Below are 20,370 nucleotides of genomic sequence, written 5' to 3' on the forward strand. Positions count from 1 at the left end.
TAAAACCACAAAAGCAACAATGTTTGATCTTATCAGCATACATCAGCAACCAGGCGAGAAATTAAAAACCTACATGGCACGCTTCAGCAAGATGGCGGTGCAGTTGGAGGATGAAAATCCAGATGTCTGTTTGGCGTCATTCAAAAATGGCCTTCGGGCGGGAGATTTGAATAGAGACTTAACAAGGCGACCGGCGAAGGATATGATGGATCTTCGCGCTCGTGTTCAAGAGTTCATATTGATTGAGCAAGATGACCAGAAGAAACAAGAAAGAGAGGAAGGACGTAAGCAGTCTCAATCTGGCGGTGTTTCACAAGACAAATCTAAGGCGGGGAAGGAAACCAGGATAGCGCAAACCCCCCGCGTACCAAGACCGGGACCATACCACAACTCTAAACCTGGCTTTCAAAATACATGGCACAGAAATTCACAAGGTCCCGCTGCTGCCACAGCTGGTCAGCCTGGTGCTTCGCCAACGCCAATCCCACTTACTAAGTTGAATGCACCCTTAAGTACCATTTTAAGGGCGGTTGGACAGACCAACGTTGTGCAGTACCCACCACCCCCACGGCGGCCGCCAGCTAACGTGGACACCAATAGGTGGTGCGAGTACCACAGAGCGTTGGGGCATACGACAGATAATTGCTGGAATTTAAGGCGGGAAATTGATCGCTTGATTAAAGCTGGCCATTTGGCAAACTTTGTCAAAGACACAGCAGCGCCGGAGGTAGCTAAAATCACTCAAGGGGACAAAGGTAAAGGTAAAGAGATAGTTGAAGAGTTGGGCGATCCTTCTGGGGAATGCTCATCTATTGCAGGAGGATTTGGCGGGGGTGCAATTTCAAGTAAGGCTAGAAAACGCTACGTAGCGGCAGTACACTCAGTACAGGAGTCGAACGAAGGCGAGTGTTGGGTGAATCATTCCCCTATTATATTCACCCCTCAGGATTTTGCGCATGTAATTCCCCATGACAACGATCCAATTGTGGTAACAATTAGGGTTAACAATTATGTGACAAAGAAAGTATTCTTAGACCAGGGATCTTCGGCAGACATCATCTATGGAGACGCCTTTGATCGCCTGGGACTAAAGGAATCAGATTTGAAACCATACAGGGGAACTTTGGTGGGATTCACAGGAGACCGTGTCAGTGTGCGGGGATACGTCGAAATTCCGACTGCCTTTGGAGAAGGAGAGTTTGTCAAGAAGTTTCAAGTAAAGTACTTAGTATTGGCGTGTAGAGCCAATTACAACGTACTCTTGGGGCGAGACACCCTCAATAAGGTCTGCGCGGTCATCTCAACTGCTCATTTAACTGTTAAATATCCCGCCTGCAACGGGAAGGTCGGGATATTGCGTGTAGACCAGAATGCAGCAAGGGAATGCTATTTGAGGAGCGTGGCGCTCTATGGGCGGAAGGCCGCCAAGGAGAGCCACCGAATTACAGAAATCTTCCCACAAGAAGGATTTAGCTTGGACCCAAGAGATGATGCTGATGATTTTCGCCCACAACCGCTGGAAGAAACCAAGCAGGTGCAAGTCAAGGACAAGTTTCTAAAGATTGGTAGTGGGTTGACAACAGAACAAGAGGACAGACTAATCACCCTTCTGGGTGATAATCTAGATCTCTTCGCATGGACCATCAATGATGTACCAGGGATTGATCCCAAGGTGATCACCCACAAGCTAGCCATACGACCAGGGGCGACCCCGGTCATCCAACCAAGGCGAAGAATGAGTGAAGAAAAGAACAAGGCTGTACAAGTAGAGACTGAAAAATTGATCAAGGCCCGCTTCATCCGTGAGGTACAGTACCCAACGTGGCTCGCCAATGTTGTAATGGTCAAGAAGGCCAATGGGAAATGGCGAATGTGCACGGACTACACGAGCCTGAACAAAGTGTGTCCCAAAGATTCGTACCCACTTCCCAATGTTGACAAGCTTGTGGATGGAGCTTCAGGGAATGAACTTTTAAGTCTCATGGACGCTTATTCGGGCTATAATCAGATTATGATGCATCCCTCGGATGAGGAAAGTACAGCATTCATGACCAATCAGGCGAACTATTGTTACAAGACAATGCCTTTTGGTTTGAAGAATGCAGGAGCTACGTACCAACGGCTCATGGACAAAATTTTTTCAAAGCAAGTAGGCAGGAATATGGAGGTGTATGTGGATGACATGATTGTAAAATCCGCCAGGGCTAGTGATCATGGCGGCGACCTTAAAGAAGCGTTTGATCAGTTAAGAACATATCAAATGAAGTTAAACCCTGAGAAGTGTTCTTTTGGGATCCAGGGAGGAAAATTCTTGGGATTTATGTTAACATCAAGAGGAATAGAAGTAAACCCAGATAAGGGAAGGGCGATCTTGGAAATGAAAAGCCCAACAAGTATAAAGGAGGTTCAGCGTTTGACAGGGCGAATGGCCGCCTTGTCACGTTTCTTGCCAATGGCGGGTGACAAAGCGGCCCCGTTCTTCACATGTTTAAAAAAGAATTCAAAGTTTCAGTGGACAGAGGAATGCGAACAAGCTTTTACCAAATTGAAAGAAACATTGGCCACATTACCGGTACTCTCCAAGCCAACACCAGGCGTTCCATTAGTGCTCTATTTGGCGGTTACTGACAAGGCGGTAAGTACGGTTTTGCTCCAGGAAGAAGGAAAAAAGCAGAAAGTTATATATTTCGTGAGCCATACTTTACAGGGGGCAGAATTGCGGTACCAAAAAATTGAAAAGGCGGCTTTGGCGATTCTGAAAACTGCAAGGCGCCTCAGACCTTACTTCCAAAGTTTCCAAGTCAAAATTAAAACTGATGTTCCCTTAAGGCAAGTACTTCAGAAGCCTGATTTATCAGGGCGATTGGTTAGCTGGTCGGTTGAGCTGTCAGAGTATGACTTACAATATGAGCCAAGGGGCCAAGTCACAGTCCAGAGTTTAATTGACTTCGTGGCGGAATTAACACCCACTGAAGGAGAGAAGACTCAAGGGGAATGGGTCCTGTCTGTGGATGGATCCTCTAATAACACTGGAAGTGGGGCGGGAATAACAATCGAAAGTCCAGATAAAATGATCATTGAACAGTCTCTCAAGTTCGAGTTCAAGGCGAGCAATAATCAATCTGAGTACGAGGCTCTAATTGCCGGCTTAAGGTTGGCCATTGAATTGGGAGTCCAGAAGTTATTTATCAAAGGAGATTCGCAGTTAGTGGTTAAACAAGTGAAAGGTGAGTACCAGGTGAAGGATCCGCAACTGTCCAAATATTTGGAAGTGGTGCGCAGATTGATGATGGAGGTCAAAGAAATCAAAATAGAACATGTCCCGAGGGGACAAAATGAGAGGGCTGATGTGTTGGCAAAGTTGGCAAGCACAGGGAAATTGGGCAACTACCAGACAGTCATTCAAGAAACCCTGCCTCGCCCGAGCATTGATTTGGTAGAAATAAAGTTGAAAGCTGTAAAGTCAGTCAGTGAGGGCGAGGTATCTTGGATGGAATCGATTAAAACCTTCTTAGAGAACCCACCAAAGGAGGATGATTTGAACACGAGAGCAAAACGAAGGGAAGCCAGTTTTTACACACTGGTGGGTGGAGAGTTGTATCGGCGAGGAATCATGTCTCCTATGCTCAAATGTGTCGATATCAAGGACGCCCTCGGAATAATGGCGGAAGTCCACGAAGGCGTGTGTTCTAGTCATATTGGCGGGCGATCCTTGGCAGTTAAGGTGATAAGAGCAGGATTCTATTGGCCAACGATGAAGAAGGATTGTTTGGAGTATGTTAAGAAATGTGAAAAATGTCAAGTCTTTTCTGACCTACACAAGGCTCCACCAGAAGAATTAACAACCATGATGGCGCCTTGGCCGTTCGCCATGTGGGGGACCGATATCTTAGGACCATTCCCTGTGGCGAAGGCACAAATGAAGTACATCATCGTGGCGGTTGATTACTTCACTAAGTGGATAGAGGCTGAGGCAGTAGCAACTATCACGGCCGCTAAGGTCAGGAGCTTCTTGTGGCGAAGGATTATTTGTAGATTTGGGGTTCCCAGGGCATTAGTAATGGACAACGGAACACAATTCACAAGTAGTGTTACCCGAGAATTTTGTACAGAAATGGGAATCGAGATGCGATTTGCCTCTGTAGAACATCCACAGACCAATGGGCAGGCTGAATCGGCTAACAAAGTTATCCTGAAGGGTTTAAAGAAGAAACTGGATGAGGCAAAAGGGCTTTGGGCGGAGGAACTACCAGGCGTTCTTTGGGCATACAACACCACGGAGCAGTCAAGCACAAAGGAAACCCCGTATCGTCTAACTTATGGAACTGACGCCATGCTCCCAGTGGAAATTGAAAACCAAAATTGGCGAGTGGCTCGGTTTAATGAAAATGACAACGGAGAAAACTTAATAGCAAATCTAATTATGCTGCCCGAGGAACAACGAGAGGCCCACATAAGAAATGAGGCGGGAAAAGTGAAGGTGGCAAGAAAATTCTCAACAAAAGTGGTGCCAAGAAAAATGAGGGTAGGAGACTTAGTGCTCCGAAAAAATACAATGCCCGATAAACACAACAAACTCTCACCCAACTGGGGCGGGCCTTACAGGATTATTGGCGATGTTGGAGGAGGAGCTTATAAGTTGGAACAACTAAGCGGTCAAAAGGTTCCACGAACATGGAACGCCTCTCATCTAAAGCAGTATTTTAGTTAGTAGAAACAACAAATGTGAACGAAGTCGCACTCTTTTTCCCTTTCTTTGGAAAGGTTTTTAATGAGGCGACAATTGTAATGAAGGGACAATTGTTCCCATACGAAAGAAAATTAATGAAAAGATCATTTCAACAGAATCATATATGTTTTGAATTTTTATTACGAGTTCATGCAATGCAAATCGTATCAAGGTATGCAATACCGCGAGTAAACCTTTCGGAATAAGAAAGTATCGCCTTCAAAAGTTAAAAGCCTTGGCAATTCTAGTGGCCACTAGAAACCAAGCCTCGTCGAAAAATCGGCTAAGGTATATAACAACGAAAGTTGGGAACAACTAAAAACAACGAATGAACTTAAGATGATATCCATTTAAAGTAGAAAAAAGGGGGCGATGCCCATACATGATTTGGAATGAAAATAAAACAGGGCAATGCCCAAAGAGAAATTTCAACTTCATAAAATAAAAACAAATTCAAGCCAGGTTCTCGTTGTTGGCGTTGTTGCCCTGGCTTGTCCCAGCTTGAGGATCTTCCTTCCCTTGATCCTCATTCCTGTGCTGCTCATTCCCATCCTCGCCATCTTCTTCAGGCTCACTCTCATCATTGAATTGGGGAAGGAGATCGAGGCTAATGTCATCATCACCAACTACTTGACCATCCTTGATCTCCTTCAGCCACCCAATGCGGGAAAGATCAAAGCCCGGCTCAACTACACTGATCTGCTCTTTGGCCGCCAGAAAGCCTTGAGCATATTGGAGAGAAGCACGCCCTAGGATGGAAGCATTCAGGCGATCATGTTTCTTCTCCAACTTTTGATATTTGGCTTGAATGGCAGTGTGCTTGTCATTTATGGCTTCTTTAAGAGACTTGGTCTTTTGAAGAAGCAGGTCCGAAGCAGCCAAGTTTTCAGTTAATTTAGCACACTTCTCCTCAGCAGATTTCAGCTTGTTGTTGGCGGTCTCAGCATCAGTTTTAGCCCGTTCATAGGCTGTCTTGTAATCAGCTGCCTTCTTCTCAAAACGGTTTTTGGCTGAGATCAACTCTTTCACACACTGAGCCATTCCCGCTACAGTACTGGCGGCAGACAGCGCGTGATGGATCGCCATGGAAGCAATGTTGGGGGGACCCTGACCGGAAATGTCCTTGTGAATCCGGTTGTCAAAAGTACGGGTCATGAATTCCAGCCCATTGAAGTGAGGATCCGACAAGCTCAGCAAGGGGGGAGGAGCTTCGCCACCAATGGCTGAACTAGGCCCAGCCTGGCCAAATGGAGTTGATGGGCGGTTGATCAGCGTGCTTGAATCTTGTTGAGGGGGCGGGACATTGTCATGTCCCTTCTTTTTCTCAGCGGGACGACTTTTTGAATCAAGAGTTGATTGGTGGAGAGGCTTACCACCAGCAGCACCTGAAGTTTTTTGACGTTTAGGGTCCCTGACGTTGTCAGAACCCGAGGTACCTTCATTCTTCTTCTTCTGCTCAGTTTCGGCGGCCCTCTTTTTCGCCGCCGCAGCAGACTGGGCGAGGTACTCCTTCATCTTGAGTGGGTTCGCGTCAACCTTGCCTTTTCCCATCGTAGCTGTACGGAAAACATCAATTAGACGAGATACATGAACAAAAAGAAAAAGAAGTTACGTACAAAGATTATAAACTTACTAAAAAATTGATTTAAAGTGCCGGATTTCGACGCCTCAATCAAGTCGTGACCGGAAATTACTGGTAGTGTGCGGAGGTAATCGGCGACGCCTTGTTCAGATTCATCCAAGGCGTCGTATGAAACAGATATTTTTCGGCGAGGGTTCTTTGTCCAGTAAAAAGGGAAGAGGGGGTTATTGTCAGAATCTCGGAACAAGTTCTTTATTTCGGGCGACTCCACAACTTTAAAGTATTTCTTCTGCCATACTTTGTAATGGCTTTTAAGGGCGGTAAACCGACTCATGTTCTTACGGGCTAATAGTGGAACCCATTTCACAGAAGTAGGTTTAGTGGTGACTGATTTATAGAAAAGGAAGAACAAGGGATAGGTTGGAGTGAAACTCAAGTGTTCACAAAGAATTTCAAAGCAGCGGAGGAAACCCCAGGCGTTGGGCTGGAGTTGGCAAGGCGCCACATTCAGAAAAGAAAGAACGTGACATATAAACGGCGAGAAAGGAAGTTTAATGTTTAAATCTAAGAAGAAATAGCCATAAACAAAGAAAAAATCGGGCGATCCATCGTCTGGTTCTTTACGCAACAGAACACAGTCATCTTCGCCACATGGGAGGACATTCAACAGATGATCTTCATTATTCGAGGTGGCGGGATCTATCTTAGTGAACCCTTGAGCAGAAATTCGAAGCGAACTAATGCTCCCAACGCTGCTCCAGATAGAATGCAACAGACATTTATCTTCAACTAAATGCACGTCAGAGCGCCATTCAGGTGAAGACAAATCTCCATTAGAGGAGAGAATTGAGTCTACAGAGCCGGCGGGACCGGAATCATCATGGGTAGAAGGCGAGGAATGAATTTCAATTATAGAGGGGGCGACAACTTCCTCCTCCGTGGAGGGTGAAGAAAGTTCTAGGGAAGAAAGGCTAGCGTTTGGTAAAGACATGCGAGGCAGTTTCATAAAAAGAAGATGAACAGAGTTAAAAGTAAAAAGAAGATGAACAGAGTTAAAAGAAGAAAGAAGATGAACAGAGTCAGAGAAAAAAGAAGTAAACGAAGAGTCTCAAGAAAGAGAAAAACTAACCAGAGGGAGAAACGTGAATTTGAGAAAGGAGAACGTCGGCGATAGGGGAGCACCGCGCAATGACGACGGCCGGAGGAAGAAAAGGTTCACCGGAGTTCAAAGAAGAGAATGAAAGCTGCGGTGAAAAGGGTTTTCAGAGCAAAAGTTTTAAAAAAGTGAAAAATGAAAAGTGAAAAGGGGATTTTATAGAGAGAAAGGAAGAGAGAGAATGAGTGGGGGAAGATCGTGGGATCGTGGGATTTGAAATTCGAAAAGTTAGGAAGCGAAAAGACATTACTCCTCGAGACGCGCAACTGAAGATTGCATTTATAACAAATGATGACGAAATCCCGGAAAATAAGGATACGTGCGTCAGTTGAAAAGACGTGGTTGACGGTTATGATTAATGGCGACATATCTTTGAAACGGCAACAAAGGTGGCGAAGCGTGAAAATGGCGATGTAACAACGAAGGTAAAATGGCGATGAACGAATAAACAATAGAGGCGAACTACTAGGTAACATGATGAAGACATTTCAACTCTTTACTCGAGTCTCATGTCTTGGGGGCATGTGGACTGGGCGGGACATAAAGAAGATTATGTCCCGCCCAAAATGAACAATAAACCATTGACGATAGCCAAGGCGGGAAAGGCAACATGACGAGCTTCATTGCCCTCCCTTAGGTGATGGACCCACAGGCCAGCTGGAAGATTCCTTTGGATTTGTCTTATGTGTACGGGGATTTGGGCCCTGATTGTCAGGCCCAAATATAGGAAAGATCCATATCATGACCACCCCCTCTATAAAAGGGGAGGTCATCCACTTGTACAAAACCAACTTTTTCAGCATTAATGAGAATATTCCTCTTATGGTAGTTTTGCTATTTTAGTGCTCTGCTAGGGTTTACTTTTTGTCTTTCTCTTACATAAGCTTGCCCTAGTACAGAACAATATATATATATATATATATGAAAGATTCTTGTGTTTTTCCTTCAAAGTTCTTTTGTTTATGCATTTTGTGTCAAAGTTAATTAGTATTATGAACCTACAAAGGGTTAATATCATGTTTGTTTATTTTCGTGTTGGTGTTGCTATTTTGGTGTTAGGTTGCATTTGTGATTTTTTTAATGTTTTTCCTCATTATACAACTCTTTATTTCACTGGATTAAGCAGGTAAGCTCGCAGACTCGAATGTCTGTTAAAATGTGGGTTGAGTTGAAACTTTCAACACAAATTTCAAAAATGGGTTAATCCAACCCACATTTTGGCGGGCCAATGGACCTGACCCGCCAACTTATATTGCCACCCCTACCTGACATGAATTGAATGTCATATATTTTTGTCTGGCTTGGTGAAGGGGGGTTGGGGGAGAAGGGGCAACAATGGTGGAAGGGAAGAGGGTGACCAGGAAAGAAAGGCTGACATGAGAGAGTGATGTTGCCTGCAGGTCCAGCTCCTCTAAAGTGAGAGGATAAAGAAAACATCACAAATTCACAATCATTGATTGAGTTATTTTATTGACTTTTCAAAGTAGACAATCGTTATTAATGGTTATGATGTCTATTTTACACTCTAAAGTGGATCATTTAGAGGAGTCAAATATGTTGCATGCATGATATATTTGACAATAAAATGTGTAATAAATGTCATATGTGATGCTCATTTACCAAAAATGAAGAAAAATTTACAAAAACTAAATTAAAAATTGAGGTATATTTTTTTTGATACATCGGAAAACAAAACAAATAACAAAACTAAGCTACACAAGGGAATCCTTCAAAAGAAGGACCCCTAAGCCGGAGGGGCAACTTCAAGGACCCTAATGTAAGATCAAGTTTTGATCTAGTAGTACAACTCTATGTTTTGATGATTACAAGTTAACCTTTTGATATGAACAATTGTGGTACTCTAACGTGTTTTTCTGAGTGTGCTATTTGCAGGTTCTGACCTCAACTCAATCTCACACTAATCAGAAGCACTGTGTATAAAGAGTGACCCAAGCAACGCTTTCGCATTCACCATGTTCAGGATGAACAGTGGAAAAGCTTCAGAAGTTCTGAAGTTATACAAACTCTGATGAGGACTCAGTCACTAGAAGCTCTGAAGATCCAGAAGTTCTGATAACCAAGAAACACTGAAGGTTCAGATGTTCTGATGGTGTAGAAGACTCTGAAGATCCAGAAGCTGAATAGTGGAAACTCTGAAGTCCAGAAGCAAGAAACTCTGAAGGCCATGTTCTTCCCTCTGAGTCCAGAATAAGAAGATACAATGGTCAGAGGATCTGTGCTTTCCCTCTGACTCTGATCAACCGGCTTCACAAGTTCCAATACGAAGCATTCCTCTGATCAGAAGTCTCCTAGGTTTAAAGGTCGCGTCGCTATCCAAGTACAAAAGCAACTGTACCTTCCTAACGACCTACCTAACGTTCTCAGCCACAGCAGAAGCTGGATTTTCCAGAACTGCCCTCCAACGGTAGCATTTCCCATGCATCGCTCAACCCTAATCCTTGGAGTATATAAAGAGGCTGAAGACTGAAAGAAATGGCTAGAAGCAAGAAGCATTCACATACGCAAGACATATTCGAAAATCTTCTAAGTTTTCTTTCATCTGAAATTCATTGAGTTTACTATTAGCTTTTTAGAAGCAAATCTTTTGTAAACGATTCTTTGATAAACAGTTTGTTTAGTTCCTTTAGGAGATCAAGGTTGATCGGATCCTAGAGAAGACTAAGAGAGTGAATCTTAGTGTGAGCTAAGTCAGTGTAATTGTTAGTCACTTGTAGGTTTCAAGTGCAGTTGTAACTCTTACCTGATTAGTGGATTGCCTTCATTCTAAGAAGGAAGAAATCACCTTAACGGGTGGACTGGAGTAGCTTGAGTGATTTATCAAGTGAACCAGGATAAAATCCTTGTGTGCTTTTCTATCTCTTATCTTTAGCACTTAAGTTCTCGAAAGATTTGTCAAAATCTTTAAGGTGGAAGTTTTATACTGAAAACGTTATTCAAACCCCCCTTTCTACCGTTTTTCATACCTTCAATTGGTATCAGAGCACAAGTTCTGATTACCACACCTAACAGTGTTCAGTGATCCGGGCCGGTGTGAAAAACAATGGCTGCCACCACCAGTGAAACTCAAAGAGATGGTTACAATGCAAAGCCTCCTATGTTCGACGGTCAAAGGTTCGAATATTGGAAAGATAGACTGGAAAGTTTCTTTCTGGGTTTCGATGCAGATCTCTGGGATATTATTGTGGATGGCTACGAGCGTCCAGTTGATGCAGATGGCAAGAAGATCCCAAGGTCAGAGATGACTGCAGATCAAAAGAAGTTGTACTCACAACATCACAAAGCAAGAGCAATTCTTCTAAGTGCTATTTCCTATGAAGAGTACCAGAAGATTACAGATCGTGAGTTTGCAAAAGGCATTTTCGAATCTCTGAAGATGTCTCATGAAGGAAACAAGAAAGTCAAAGAATCAAAGGCATTGTCTTTGATCCAAAAGTATGAATCCTTCATCATGGAGCCAAATGAGTCCATTGAAGAAATGTTCTCCAGATTTCAGTTGCTTGTAGCTGGCATACGACCTCTCAACAAGAGCTACACAACAAAAGATCATGTCATAAGGGTCATCAGGTGCCTTCCTGAAAGTTGGATGCCTTTGGTGACTTCAATAGAGCTCACGAGAGACGTTGAGAATATGAGTTTAGAAGAACTCATCAGCATTTTGAAATGCCATGAGCTGAAGCGCTCAGAGATGCAAGATCTGAGGAAAAAGTCCATAGCCTTGAAATCCAAATCTGAAAAGGCTAAGGTTGAGAAGTCAAAGGCTCTTCAAGCTGAAGAAGAGGAATCTGAAGAAGCATCAGAAGATTCTGATGAAGATGAGCTGACTCTGATCTCCAAGAGACTCAACCGCATCTGGAAGCACAGGCAGAGCAAGTTCAAAGGCTCTGGAAAGGCAAAAGGAAAGTATGAGTCCTCAGGCCAGAAGAAGTCTTCAATCAAGGAAGTCACATGTTTTGAGTGCAAAGAATCTGGGCACTACAAAAGTGATTGTCCAAAGTTGAAGAAAGACAAGAAGCCAAAGAAGCACTTCAAGACGAAGAAGAGTCTGATGGTGACATTTGATGAATCAGAGTCAGAGGATGTTGACTCTGATGGTGAAGTCCAAGGACTCATGGCAATTGTCAAAGACAAGGAAGCAGAGTCAAAAGAAGCTGTTGACTCTGACTCAGAATCAGAAGGAGATCCTAACTCAGACGATGAAAACGAGGTATTCGCTTCTTTCTCTACCTCTGAACTGAAACATGCATTGTCTGATATTATGGATAAGTATAACTCCTTATTGTCTAAGCATAAGAAGCTGAAAAAGAACTTATCTGCTGTTTCCAAGACTCCTTCTGAACATGAGAAAATTATTTCTGATCTGAAAAATGATAATCATGCTTTGATCAATTCTAACTCTGTGCTTAAGAACCAGATTGCTAAGTTAGAAGAAATTGTTGCCTGTGATGCCTCTGATTGTAGAAATGAATCTAAGTATGAAAAGTCTTTTCAAAGATTCCTAGCTAAAAGCGTGGATAGAAGCTTAATGGCTTCAATGATCTATGGCGTAAGCAGAAATGGAATGCATGGCATTGGCTATTCTAAACCAATTAGAAATGAGCCCTCTGTGTCTAAAGCTAAATCATTGTATGAATGCTTTGTTCCCTCTGGTACCATATGAAGGTATGAAAAACGGTAGAAAGGGGGGTTTGAATAACGTTTTCAGTACAAAAACTACCACCTTAAAGATTTTAACAAATCTTTTCGAGAACTAAGTGCAAAAGATAGAGATAGAAAAGCACACAAGGATTTTATCCTGGTTCACTTGATAAATCACTCAAGCTACTCCAGTCCACCCGTTAAGGTGATTTCTTCCTTCTTAGAATGAAGGCAATCCACTAATCAGGTAAGAGTTACAACTGCACTTGAAACCTACAAGTGACTAACAATTACACTGACTTAGCTCACACTAAGATTCACTCTCTTAGTCTTCTCTAGGATCCGATCAACCTTGATCTCCTAAAGGAAAAATCAAACAACTGTTTGAGGTTGGTGTTTACAAGGGTTTGCTTCTGAATAAGCTGAGTGTAAACTAAAATAAATTACAAGATGAAAGAAAGCTTAGAATATTTTGAATATCTTGCGCGTGTGTTGCTTCTTGTATTCACTTCTCTTCTAGCCGCTTCTTTCAATCTTCAGCCTCTATATATACTCCAAGGATTAGGGTTGAGCGTTGCATGGAAATGCTACCGTTGGAGGGCAGTTCTGGAAAATCCAGCTTCTGCTGTGGCTGAGAACGTTAGGTAGGTCGTCAGGAAGGTACACTTGCTTTTGTACTTGGATAGCGACTTGACCTTTTAACCTAGGAGACTTCTGATCAGAGGAATGCTTCGTATTGGAACTTGTGAAGCCGGTTGATCAGAGTCAGAGGGATAGCACAGATCCTCTGACCATTGTATCTTCTGATTCTGAACTCAGAGGGAAGAACATGGCCTTCAGAGTTTCTTGCTTCTGGACTTCAGAGTTTCCACTATTCAGCTTCTGGATCTTCAGAGTCTTCTACACCATCAGAACATCTGAACCTTCAGTGTTTCTTGGTTGTCAGAACTTCTGGATCATCAGAGCTTCTAGCGACTGAGTCCTCATCAGTGTTTGTATAACTTCAGAACTTCTGAAGCTTTTCCACTGTTCATACTGAACATGGTGAATGCGAAAGCGTTGCTTGGGTTACCCTTTATACACAGTGCTTCTGATTTGTGTGAAATTGAGTCAGGGTCAGAGCCTGTAAATAGCACACTCAGAAAAACACGTTAGAGTACCACAATTGTTCATATCAAAAGGTTAACTTGTAATCATCAAAACATAGAGTTGTACTACTAGATCAAAACTTGATCTTACAATCTCCCCCTTTTTGATGATGACAAAACTAAGATTTTTGATGAACAATTCTTAAACATTAAACTGAATTCACTCAGAGTTTAGAGATATAGAATAAGACTTATCCTGATGTGAATAGTTTATCTTGCTCATTCTGAATTCAAGTCACTGCTTGATTCTGAGCTTAGCTCCCCCTGAATCTAATACTTGATGAAAACGTTAGTAAAGTCTAGATTCTGAGCTAAATCATATAAGAGTTCAGAGTGAAAAGCTTATGACATAGATGAAAAACGAATAATCAGAGCGCATAAGTGATCAGAGTCATGGACAAGGTATCAGAGTCTTGGGTATCAGAGTCAACTTAGAATCACTTCAGAAGAAGTGAAATGTATTCCTTGTATTTGCCCAGTGACACATCTATGGTCATGAAGGTGGAACTCTTAAAATCTCCAAAAGAAAAATAAGTCACACTAACACATCTTACACATCAAAAACTGGGTTTACTCCCCCTTTTTGTCATAAGCAAAAAGCTTGGGGTGTGAAAAACTTAGCTTGAAGTACAAGGTACTTCCCCCTTAGAGAAGGTCTAAGTTGAAGGAAAATGAAGACGATGTAAGAATCAGAGTGAGGCGATAATAAATAGAAGAGTTAATGCAAGGGATGAACGTTTACCACCGGTCAAGTGAGTAAATAGAAGGGTCAGTTACCAAGTACTTAACCTCGAGAAACTGTAAGAGCATTAACTTTCAGAGAGAAAGTGAAGCCTATATAAAGCGTTGGAGAGAAAGGTAAGCTTCACATCTCGAATAATTTTCAGTAAGAAAAATGGCATCATACAGAATGGCATTAGAAGAGCTCAGAAGGAAGGCGTTTGAGGAAGATATGTTCCTCAATATTAGGCATCCCGATTGTACAAAGACCATACAAGAGCTGACGAAGACACTGCTGGAAGAAGATCTTGGTCCAGAGATGGAGAAAGATCTGAAGGAGTTCCTCTGCTTCGTGGAAGAGATTCAGGAGCTTTGCCAGCGGGAGCTGAATCTGCTGGAAGAGAAGGAGACTGTGGAAAAGAGACTCAAGACGACAGAAGATAGTCTAGAAAAAGATGATCTGAACATCAAACTTGGCAACATAGAGTATGCATTGGATCGTCTGGAGAAGGAAAGAGTGGAGCAGCGCCAAGAATGCAGAAGAATGAGGAAGGATCCTCCATTCTAGATATAGGGAATAATGTATGATGGAAAGAATTATGATGTAAACATAGAACAATTATGAATAAAACAGGTTTTGCAAACATATGTGACACAAATATATATAGATATATGCATATAGAATCACAAATGAACAAATTAAAGTAAGTAAATAAGCAGAGTTTAAATAAAACAACGTTAAATAAAAAGGAAAAGGAAGAAAAAGAAGAGATCCTAAAAAACTAAGATTTGTCAGTACGGCGCAGAAGTTCCATCATCATGTGCTTCATCTCAATCAGCATGGATTCATGAGTGTCAAGACGTTGTTCCATGATGTCGAGTCTGGATGAGCTTGTCGGAGTAGAGCTGGAAGGAACGTTCTGAGCAGCTTGAGGTTCTGGAATGGAAGCAGAAGCAGCAGGAGTAAACAGAACTGGTGCAAGTCGCTCTGCCTCAGCCTCAGCTTCAAGACGTTCTGCCTCAAGTCTGGCTTGTTCAGCCTGAGCTGCTGCTTGACGAGCAGCTTCTTCTTCTTGTTCTTTCTGTCTCTTGGCTTCTTCAATGGCTTCAAGAAGCTTGGTTCTCTGTTCGAGTTCATGAAGAGCCACCCTCCTAGCAAACCTTTGCTTTGCAGCCTCAATGCTCTGACTTCCCTCGGCATGCAGGAGCTGCAGCATAACGGGAAACTGAGCCACCAGCCAAGTGCTCAAATTGTTCCACTCATCAGCCACATTTTCAGCATTCTCACTGAGGTCTGTCTGACCGTGCACATTGCGGAGCCTCAAGGAGGCTTCATGATTGAAAATATTGATGCACTCAGAGAGAGATGTGGGTTGAAGGTGAGTATAGGGAATGATGGAGAGGTTGGGTGCAGGAGAGGCTGGGTGATTGCTGCTATGAGCTTCAGAGGCACCTTGTGGAGAACCAATGTTAATTATGGGAGCATTGGGTTCAGAGGTTCCACGGTGAGGGTCTGAAGTTTCAACCAGAGGGTGAGGTGATCTAACCGAGGATTGGTTAGATACTGATTGTTCAGGTTCAGGGTCTGGTTGAATTGGCTCTTGTTGGTCAGGGACAGGGTGAGCCTGTTGGACTAAGGGGTCTGCCTCTTGGATAGGATTGGCCAAGATAGGTTCATCTGGGTCAACTAGACGTTCAGGTCTAGGGCCAGGATATTGCCTAGGGCTTGGACAGGTAAGGTAATATTCTTCCAAGGCAGATACCTTCTCTTTCCTAACCTCCATGAATTTTCTAAGTGATTCAGAGGTATTGGAGGGAGGAGAGTCAAAGACATTGATGGGGAAGGATACAGGTGTGAAGGCTGATGAAGAGTCTGTATCCGTGGTTCTGGGTTGTGGTTCTGTTGGTTTGGGTTCTGGTTGGTTGGGGATGATGGGTTCAGAAGTTAATGGGTCGTATGGAATGGTAAGGAGAGAGGTTGGATCTTCTGACCTAGAGGGTTGGTTCTGAAGCAAATTCCAGAGTGGTGCTTCAGTAGGAGAAGGTTGAAAGAATGAAGATCTTGGGGAATGTGGTGGAGAGGTGGTTTGTGCGGCTGGCTGGGATTCATGAATAGGAGTGAGGGGATTTGAAGAGTGTTGGAGTAAGGCAGAAATTGGGAGTGCATCAAATAAATTCAAATCATCATCAGAGGTAAGTGCAGGCTTACTTGTATGTGCTGATGATCGAGTCACTCTGGCAGGAGGTTCAGTCCTTCTGACCTCTGCAGCAGCTGGTTCCACCCGAGTAGGCTTCACCACAATTCTGACTTTCTTCTGCTTCTTCTTTGGAGGACCATCCTCACTATCATCACCATCATCATCATCAGGCTTGCTCTTCGCCTTCTTGACCAGAGGGACATCAGATTCCTCTGAAGATTCGTCCAGAACCATCTTCCTCTTGGTTTTCTTCTTGGGAGGAGAAGGAAACTCTGGAGCTGGTGGAAGTCTGCTGACGAAATCATCAAGGTCAATCTCGAATCCTTGAGCCCTGAGGTCTTCAACATAGCATCTGATGGCTTCAGGATGGTCTGCTTGAGTCCACAGAGGGTAGTCATTCAGAGGCATTCTTCTTCCTCTGATCTCAGAAGATGTGTCCTCATGAGCAGGAGCAATCTTCTTCTGGACTAAGCCCATCTTCTTCAGAGAGTTGGCAGTGAAGACATCGCTAACAATTGTGCTCAAGTCCTCTGTGCAACCAGCATTGATCAAATCTTGCACCAAGTTGCTTTCAATGAGAAAGTCTGAGATCAGCCTCCCAAAAGGGATATATTTGATGGCTGACTTGATGGAGGAGGTGGTGCGAGACTTCCGGATGCATTCCTTCAAATAGGAGAACAGGAAGTAGGGAAGGCAGATCTTCTCCTTGTCTTGAATGAAGAACAGCATCGCCTTCTGATTGAAGTTGATGTAGTCTGGAGAACTGCCCTTTGGTCGTTGATTGATGCAGTTGAGCAGGATCTTGTGCCAGACCCTGAGTTTGGGTTGAAGGTCCATCACTTTGTAGCTCGTCTTGCCCGGTTTGAAGGTGGTGTACAGGGCCTTGTTGACGATGTCCTTGGTTCTGGGTTTCAGCTTCGATTCCGTCAGTGAGAACCGATACCCATGAGCAGTTTCTGCACCTAGCAGATTCACGAATGACTTCTCCGTGATGATGATCTTCCTACCCAGTATGTAAGAGACCACCTGAGTGTCATCACAATCAGCGTGCTTCCAGAATTCCTTTACCAGCTTCTCATACACCGGTCCTCGAAGTCGATTGAAGTAGTTTCCCCAACCTTGAGCTTGGACTTCAGGACGAAGATCAAACCCATTTGCAGCCAAGTTGTCGAGGTTGAATCTCCATTCTGCAAGGACTTGGAGTTCCTCAGGAGGAAATACACAGTGAACGGCACAGCCCCGTTCTGCAATAGGAACAATCTCCTCTTGAGCTTGAGCTTGTTCTTGTGCTGGGTTCTCAGAGCCCCGTTGACCCGTTGCCAACCCGACTACCATGTGAGGGAACTGAGGTGCATCTGCAGTAGATCTTCTGGTTTGTCTCACCATTTTGAAGAGGTTGAAGGTTTGAGGTAGAAGATGAAGTTTGAAGGATGAAGAGAGATCGAGAGAGAAATCACGAAGGAGGCGGTTTTGAAAAGCAGGGAGTGCGAGAGTGAAAACCGGAAGTGAGAGAGAACGTGTGTGTATAGTGGGTTTTATCAAATAACCGTTGTTGATTCAAAAAGCAATTTAAGATCAACGGTTGAAAATTAAAGATAGACAGTAACAGTAAAATACACAATCACACACAGGAGATAAGCATATCTACACGCAATCACAACAGACTGTCACACGGGCACAAGGAACTATGCATCAGAAATTCTGACGCACGTGTTGTTGTCTCAGCTTCAGAGTCAGTACCAGTGGGCACACACACTCTGATTGAGTTACCTTCTGGACTAGACATCTTCTGATCAAGAAGTATCATAGTCAGAGGTTCTGATCTATCTTCACTCTGGACAAAAGTCCATGTTTAGATTTTTCAGAATAAAATTAAATCTATCTTCAGCTAAGGGCTTTGTAAAGATATCTGCCCATTGATGGTCAGTATCAACAAACTTCAGAAGAAGTACGCCCTTCTGCACATAATCTCTAATGAAGTGATACTTTACCTCAATGTGCTTTGCCCTTGAATGCAAGATAGGATTCTTGCTCAACGAAATTGCAGCAGTGTTATCACAATAGATTGGGATATTGCTCTCAAGGATCTGATAATCCTCCAGCTGATGTTTCATCCAGAGCATCTGAGTGCTGCATATTGCTGCTGAGATATATTCTGCCTCTGCAGTTGATAGAGCAATGGTTGATTGCCTCTTGCTTGCCCATGAGACTAGATTGCTTCCCAGAAATTGACAATTTCCAGAAGTACTTTTTCTCTCTGTTCTATCTCCAGCATAATCAGCATCACAATAACCTGAAAGCTTATACTCTGATGTTTTCTTATACATCAAGCCAAGGTTAGTGGTGCCTTTCAGATACCTTAGGATCCTCTTAACAGCAGTTAAGTGGGTTTCCCTTGGATCTGATTGGAAACGAGCACATAAATGAACACTAAATAATATGTCTGGCCTAGATGCAGTTAAGTACAGAAGTGAACCTATCATGCCACGATAGAGCTTCTGACATACTTTACCACTTATATCTTCTTTTTCCAGAATGCATGTTGGATGCATTGGAGTCTTGGCCACTGTAGATTCCAGCATATTGAACTTCTTCAGAAGTTCTTTAGTGTACTTGCTCTGATGGATATATGTTCCTTCTGGTGTTTGATCAACTTGTATTCCCAGAAAGTACTTTAATTCTCCCATCATACTCATCTCAAATTCAGCCTGCATCATCTCAGAAAATTCTTTGCATAGAGATTGATTAGCAGAACCAAATATAATATCATCAACATAAATTTGCACAATTAAGATATCATCTTTATAAGTCTTGCAAAAGAGAGTTGTATCTACTTTACCCCTTACAAACTCATTCTCCAGAAGGAATGAGCTAAGTCTCTCATACCATGCTCTGGGAGCTTGCTTCAGACCGTAGAGTGATTTCTTCAATTTGAACACATGGTCTGGTTTCTTTTCATCTTCAAAACCTGGGGGTTGATGAACATAGACTTCCTCTGAGATATAACCATTTAGGAAGGCACTCTTTACGTCCATCTGATGTAGAACTATGTTGTGATTTACTGAGAAAGAAATCAATAGTCTGATTGCTTCCAGTCTTGCTACTGGAGCAAATGTTTCAGTGTAGTCTATTCCTTCCTGCTGGCTGTAGCCTTGAGCAACTAGCCTTGCCTTGTTTCTGACTACATCTCCTTTCTCATTTAGCTTGTTTCTGAATACCCATTTCGTTCCAATAACATGGACATTCTCAGGCTTCTTCACTAAGCTCCAAACATCGTTCTTGGAGAATTGATTCAATTCTTCTTCCATGGCCAGAATCCAATCCTTGTCCTGAAGAGCTTCATCTATGGACTTGGGTTCAATTAAGGACACCAATCCTTTCAGACTCAGCAAGGTCTCTTCAGAGGGTCTGAAGGCAGATCTGGTTCTGACTGGTTCATCTTTGTTGCCCAGAATCAATTCCTTAGGATGAGCTGCAGTGATTCTGCTCTTCTTCAGAGTTTGTGAGTTAGAGGGACCAGCTTCTTCCTCTGGTTCATCTTCCTCTGGCTCAACTTCCTCTGGAGCTTTGCCTTTGTCAGAAACATTAATGCTTAAATCTGCAAACTTTTCAACTAGCTTTGACTGGTCAGAGTCAAGCTTATCATCAAATCTAACATGAATAGATTCTTCAATAGTCTTAGCATCAGTATTATAAAATCTAAAACCTTTAGATCTATCAGAATAACCAAGTAATAGACACTTAGAAGATTTAGCATCAAATTTATGCAATCTATCCTTAGTATTGAGAACATAACAAACACAGCCAAAAGGATGAAAATAAGAAATGTTGGGTTTTATGTTCTTCCACAATTCATAAGGAGTCTTTTTCAGAATTGGTCTCACAGAGATTCTGTTCTGAATGTAACATGCTGTATTTACTGCCTCTGCCCAAAAGTGCTTAGCCATGCCAGTTTCTTGGAGCATGGTTCTAGCCATCTCCTGAAGAGTTCTATTCTTCCTCTCAACAACACCATTTTGTTGAGGAGTTCTGGGACAAGAGAAATCATGTGTAATTCCATAGGAATCAAACAGACTCTCAAACTTGTCATTCTCAAACTCTCCACCATGGTCACTTCTGACACGCACAATTCTACAAGCCTTCTCGTTTTGCACTTGAGCAATGAAGGTAGAGAACACAGC

Source organism: Lotus japonicus, chromosome 1 (genome assembly GCF_012489685.1).
Source record: "Lotus japonicus ecotype B-129 chromosome 1, LjGifu_v1.2".
Lineage (NCBI taxonomy): Eukaryota > Viridiplantae > Streptophyta > Magnoliopsida > Fabales > Fabaceae > Lotus > Lotus japonicus.